Here is a 6,453-nt window from a genome sequence, read left to right on the forward strand (position 1 = left end):
CTCTCAACATGATAGTACGGGTGCTAGTGTCGATAAGAACACCATGATCCTTCATCCAATTCATGCCTAAGATTACACTTATCGACAATCCCGGCAATATTATCAAATCTGTTGTGTACTCCCTCCCTTGTATCAAGATGAGTACATTTTTGACTATCTTTTTGGTAGTAATAGTTCCCCCTGCTGAACTTATGTTAAAACCCCCTTTACTTACTTCTATTATTTCTTGATCATGTCTAGATGCAAATGTTTGACTCATAAATGAATGAGAAGCTCCAGAGTCAAATAAAACAACAGCGGGATGCTTGTTGACAAGAAACATACCAGCCGTGACAACTTCTCCGGCGGGCACTTCCTCCACAGCAGTATAGTGCACTTGTCCCTGACGTGCCCTGGCATTCACCTGCTTCTGATTGTTCTGAGTTGGGTTGCCATTCCTCTTGGGGTGGGGGCACTCCTTGGACCAATGACCCAGTTGGTTGCAGTTGAAACATGGTTGATTACTTCTGAATCCTATGGAGCTGTCCTGATTACCATTTCCTTTTGGTAAGGCAATAGTGAACGCCTTACGAAAGGGTTTCTGTGGCCTATTATTCTGAGCTTTCGGTGGTGGAGGCCTAAACTTGGGTGCAGGTGGACAGAATTGTGGCCTAGCTGTGATAGGCGCTTTTGACTGGAAAGATCCGGATGCACCAGCCTCATATGCCCTCTTGCGACCTTTAGCAACTGCATGCATGTGGTTGTGGTTTTCTTGGGTCAAGGCATCACTAATAAACTCATTGCACGTGGCACATCAAGAATTTGCCATAGTCTTCATTAACTTGGTACCCAACCCTCGCTTGAAACTCTCAATCTTTTTCTCTTCAGTATCCACGAAACTTGGAGCATATCTTGACAAGTTGTTGAATGCGTGCATATATTCTGTGAGTGACTTTGTTCCCTGAGTGAGCCTCATAAATTCTGCTGCTTTCATGCGCATCAGGCCCGGGGGAATATGGTGTCCCCTAAAAGCCAGCTTGAATTGATCCCAGGTCACTCTCGCATTAGCAGGCAGAGACGACAGAAAGTGTGTCCACCAGATTCCTGCTGGTCCTTGCAATTGATGAGAAGCATATTCTGCTTTTAGGTGCTCTGTGACCCTTAGCAGACGAAATTTCTGCTCGATGGTATTCAGCCACTCATCGGCCTGCAGTGGTTCCTCAGCCACCTTGAAGATCGGAGGCTTCGTGTCCAGAAACTCCTTGAATGAACTGTGCTGATTTGGCTCGGCCCCTGGTTGCTGTGGGTGGCCACGAGCAGTGTTTTGTGCGATAAGGCGCAAAGCTTCTTCCATTGTCCTCTGGCTACCTAGGAACTGGGCAAAGAACTCCTGAGCAGACGACGGCGGTGGGGGCGGCAAGTCATCACCATTGCCATCCTGGCTGCTACTAGCTCCTGCACGGGTGCGCGTCATCTACGAATTTACAACAATAAGCGATTATTGGTTGAGGTCAAGAGATTGCAGAGGAATTTTGTACTCATGCCAAACTGAAATTACTGGAGAAAATTCTCAGAATCACAATAAAAACAGAGGCATAATAATTCATTCTCGCAACATAACATCACCAATTTGACCACTTATTGTGCTCATAACGCATGCAAATTTAAAGCGTGATTACCGATAAAGAACTGGAATTGCATTGACGTTCATCCAAACATGCGATTAACATTACATAATAGTCTGATTACTAATGCCAACTTCAAACTACAGGTCCATTACATAAATAAAGGTGATACATTAGTCCTTCCACTAAATGCTAAGCGATCTAATCCTCCTCATGATCACTATCGAGGTCAGACGCAGAATCATCCCCTTCCTCAGGTTCTACTTCTTCTTCAGCTTCCTCGTACCCTTCTAGATCCATTTCTGTGGCTCCAGGTGGGACATAAGGGTGGAGCTGATTGTGCAGTAGATGAACCTCTTCATGCAGATTATCGTTGTATTCTTCCGCATTGGCCAGCTGCTGTCCTAGCTCAAATTGTCGAGCCCTCAGGACATCTTCCCTGGACCAAGCTGCATTTCGCTGGTGAGTTAACCGAGTCATCTCTTCAGTGAGCCTCTCAATCTCGGCGTCGTGCTCCCTCTGAAGCTGACGTCGGTCCTCACGGGCATGACCAAGAGCACCAGATACATGTCTGAGGCTACCTTCAACTCCATCCAACACTCTCATCATTGCGAACATGGCGCTCATGGAAGGGTTATCACTGTTCTGCCCTTCTGCTGCACCAATCTCCAAAGATCTTCCTCTTGCCTGCTGCCATGAGTCAGTGGATGGGTTACCTCTTGGAAAGACTCCAACCAAAGCGGCTGCCAGTTCTTGAGGAAAACGATCCATGATATTCCTCAAGATCCCAAAGGCTGCCCTCCCAGCTGCTTCTTCAGCAGTCCTACCAGTGGACTCATAACACCAGCCTGTCCACTCAGAATCGTCACCTCGGGGACGAACAACGGCCTCCACAGTAACTAAGAGACCTTCTCCCAACCGCTCATTCGCCCAGAAGTAGCGGGGTTCCATTCCATCAGGATAACCTACATAGCTGAGCACTCTCCACAAGAGTGTAGGCATCCCAAACTCTCCAAGGAACGTGTGACGTTGACAGGCACGTGGAGCAAGCTAACGACTAGGAGCTCTGCCTCCGGTGGACTTGCGAGCAGTCTGCTTGGTGCGTGCCATCTGCACCACTAACATGTACCCCTTGGTGAGACAATGCCATAATGAATAAGAGTTACATAACCGAGTAAGAATTTTATAAGGGGAGGAACAATGTAATGATGTGAATGGTAATTTATCATGATGCATGCTCGTGCCGTACGTCCTCACAAACTTAGGAAAAATTTGTTTCTAACGGTAGACACGGTGGCATACATACGTTCTCTCATAAATAGTGTAACTAGTCGAGCTACACGTTTCGTTGTTAGTGTACCTGCATAAAATTTCATTTCAGCCCTAAACCCATATTGAAATATGCAGAATGTAATTGTAAATACTTTCATATATGTATACCCATACATATACTTCCGTATCAATCTACCCGATAAGAATTTAAACCCACAATTAAATACGTACCATATACACATGCAAGCATGTATACATAGCCGTACCAAAGCTAACTCTTCCCGACCGCACGCTCACATCTTGCGGTCATACACTCATCTTACCTTGGCGTAGAGGCATTTGATCCATACATTACCACTCAAGTGAATGGCATCCATACTATAGCACGCCGTATGGACGACGAAGGAAAAACCCCCATGTTAGTACTTAAATAGCCACCTAATAGTCCTTAATTTGGGCATAAGGAAAGTGATCATTGGTACACTTTAGATTTCAAATACCTATTAAATAACTATTAGTTGCCAGAGAAGGGTTTTTGGAAAACAAAAACTTTTGTTTTAAATACACTTGTGACAATTAACGTTGAATCTTGCTCTGATACCAGCTGTCGCAGAACCGACCAATTTATAAGAATACAAGTACAATGGCAATCCGCAAGCGGTCGCACTGTCATACTTGAACCCATATAAACCCGGTAGTCCGTCGAGTACCACGACGGGTCTCGATAAACGATTTACCACAACCAAGATCGTACAGGATTCAACATACATGCCACATATTACATAAAGTTCACCGATACTTTTCATCATCAGAGTACGAATAAAAGTTATTACAAACCGAGTTTGATAAATAAAGCGGAAGCAAATAAGTTCGAAGATAAAGTTTCCAACGTAATTTGATACAGTGCCAAACCAGATCACGGTCCACAAAAGCAAAGATAGGAATTTCTAAAGAAGCCTGCCCAAGGCTTACTCCTTATCCACAGCGGGATAGAAGCAACTCTTGCAATAACCATGATACATAGTGCCATCTGCAACAATGGGAAAATAAACCCTAAGTACGAGAAGGTACTCAGCTAGACTTACCCGTCATGAACCAGAAATAAAATGACTCCAAGGATTATGCAAGGCTGTATAAGTGGACATAACTTGACAACATTTTGCGTAAAAGGCAATTTACCCGTTGTACAATTATGATCCCTTTATCAAGTTAATTATAACTAACCATTTCTAGATTAGCAACTATCCTGTGCCAAACATGTGGTATATCATTTAGAAGCATCCAATAGTAACCATATCAGGTATTGTAATTCCATATTCATCCGAACCATCATGTTTCATAATATAGTTGCTACGATGTTGGGACTAGCCAAGTTTCTCACTATCCGAGAGAGACGGCGATTCGAATCGATTTCACCAGCTGGGAATTTATTCCTAACACAAACCTAGATCTACCAGCCACGATAGTCTTAGGTCACCTTTGGTACAACTCAGGTACACATTTCGCGGGTCCGTACCGCACCGCACAATCTGGAACACTAGATGCCAGGATGCTCAGGCCAAACCTGCCCTTGGGCTCAGTCTGATCGTTCCTCGGAAGGAGCGCACAACAGAACGGTTCCCGGCCTGAGTTGAATTACTCGGCTTCGTGGTCGGAACGAGTTATCCGGCCAGCTAAGTGAGAGGCATGCGTTCAATCTTGTCAGAAGCGCCAACAACGGTACGGTCCTTAATCGACACAGACGGAGATAAGTCCACACCCAAGACCTCCATGCCTTGTTGCTTCCCTATCGACCTCCCGTCCGGTCTCAATTTACTTTTACCTCATGGTTCTGTTCCACGATAGCAGATATAGCCAACCGTGCTCCGGTATCCACCTATATCTCGCAGGTGACAGGACATCACCCGACTTCTACCGGTCCAAGCATGGCTAAGCATATATATTCGATCCTGGACCTATACCGGTTAAAGGTGTAATATCTGGACAAGGAATGTACATGCATCAAGTGGTTTCATTCAACTCTTATAACCTAATGCATCAATCATAAATACGTAAGTAAACATTTGTAAATTACTGGGAGACTTATAATGCTCTGGGGCTTGCCTCGCAGAAAGGAAGTAGGGCGATGGTCAGGACACTCCGGAAGCTCTTCAGGGTTTTGCTCCACGCCTTCGGGAGCTGCGGCTTGCGGATCCTCCTGCGGGTTCCCTTCCTCTGCTTCTTCGAATTCCAGCAACGTGATCTCTTCCTCCAATCCTAGATGCATGAGTATGGTATAAGTATTACGAATGCATATGTTAACAAGTGCATCACGTTATTTGAGTAGGTGCATATCTCTTCTCGATTACTACTTAATTACTTCTACAATGCATCGACTATGCCATAAACAGTAGCTACTTGTTTCACTCATAACTGGAATTCTACAAATCCAAAAATAGTGATCCAGGACTTTCTGGAAAGCTTATCAAATTCTCTACAACTTTGTTATTAACAAATTTTACAGTACACATCAGTTTCAACATGCAACTCATCACACTCTAGAATTAGTCCGGAAACTATTTAACATGCAATATAAAGTAATAACACCTCTACTTCATGTAATCATTCCAAATTTGACAACTTAACTTCTACCAACAGTGTAGGCATACCAAATACATTTTAGATAATATAATGGTGAAGCCCAAACTATTTATTAAATTGCCTTTATTATTTTATTTAGATATCTAGGTTAAATAATAAATATATATCAAATGTGCGTAATAAATTCTCAAAAATTTACAGAGTCTTGCTAATGCTATAAAAGGACTACTATAAAAATTTCATGCCATTTTATTCAATAAAACATCCTATACAAAAATGACAAGGCATAAAGGCTTAAAATAGCATAAATAGAAAACTATATTGAAAAGTGTCAAGAAACAGATTTCCTATTTTTCTTATCATCTTTAGGGTACTAGTATACCGTCCAACAAATTTCATGAATTTTAGATTCATAATTAATTTATTAAAATTTATACAAGGATTCACTATTTATAAAATAAAAATCTATAACTATAGATCTACACATGCACTGATCCTCAAATTTTTACTAGAGTTCATATGTGACAAGAATAGCCTACCACAAAAATTTCATAATTTTTGGAGCACAGGAACTCTAGATATAAAATAAACAAATTTAAATGCATTGAAAAGCACATTTCAAATCCTAATTTAAATCTCCAGAAATTTCTACTGTTGAACCCAAGAACATATTTTTCTTAAATACTACACTTCCTAAGCAACACAATCATATTTATTTCACAATTTTAGGAGCTACCAAACTGAAGATACAAAATTTACAAAACAAATCAAAAACTGGAATCAAATGAGTTAGCCTTCAATACTGCTGTCGCTGACCGGTGGGACCCGCTGGTCAGGGGACCCCACGCGTCAGTGACACGAAACAGGGCAGCGGCGCTGCACAACGCTGGCGTGGCCAGAGCTCGCCGACGGCGAACTCGCCGGCGGTGACATCATCACGGCATGACCTAGGTGACCTGGCGCATTGATTGAGCTACTTGGGTGGCCTTCTCGTCGG

The sequence above is a fragment of the Miscanthus floridulus genome, chromosome 18, assembly GCF_019320115.1.
Source record: "Miscanthus floridulus cultivar M001 chromosome 18, ASM1932011v1, whole genome shotgun sequence".
Classification (NCBI taxonomy): domain Eukaryota; kingdom Viridiplantae; phylum Streptophyta; class Magnoliopsida; order Poales; family Poaceae; genus Miscanthus; species Miscanthus floridulus.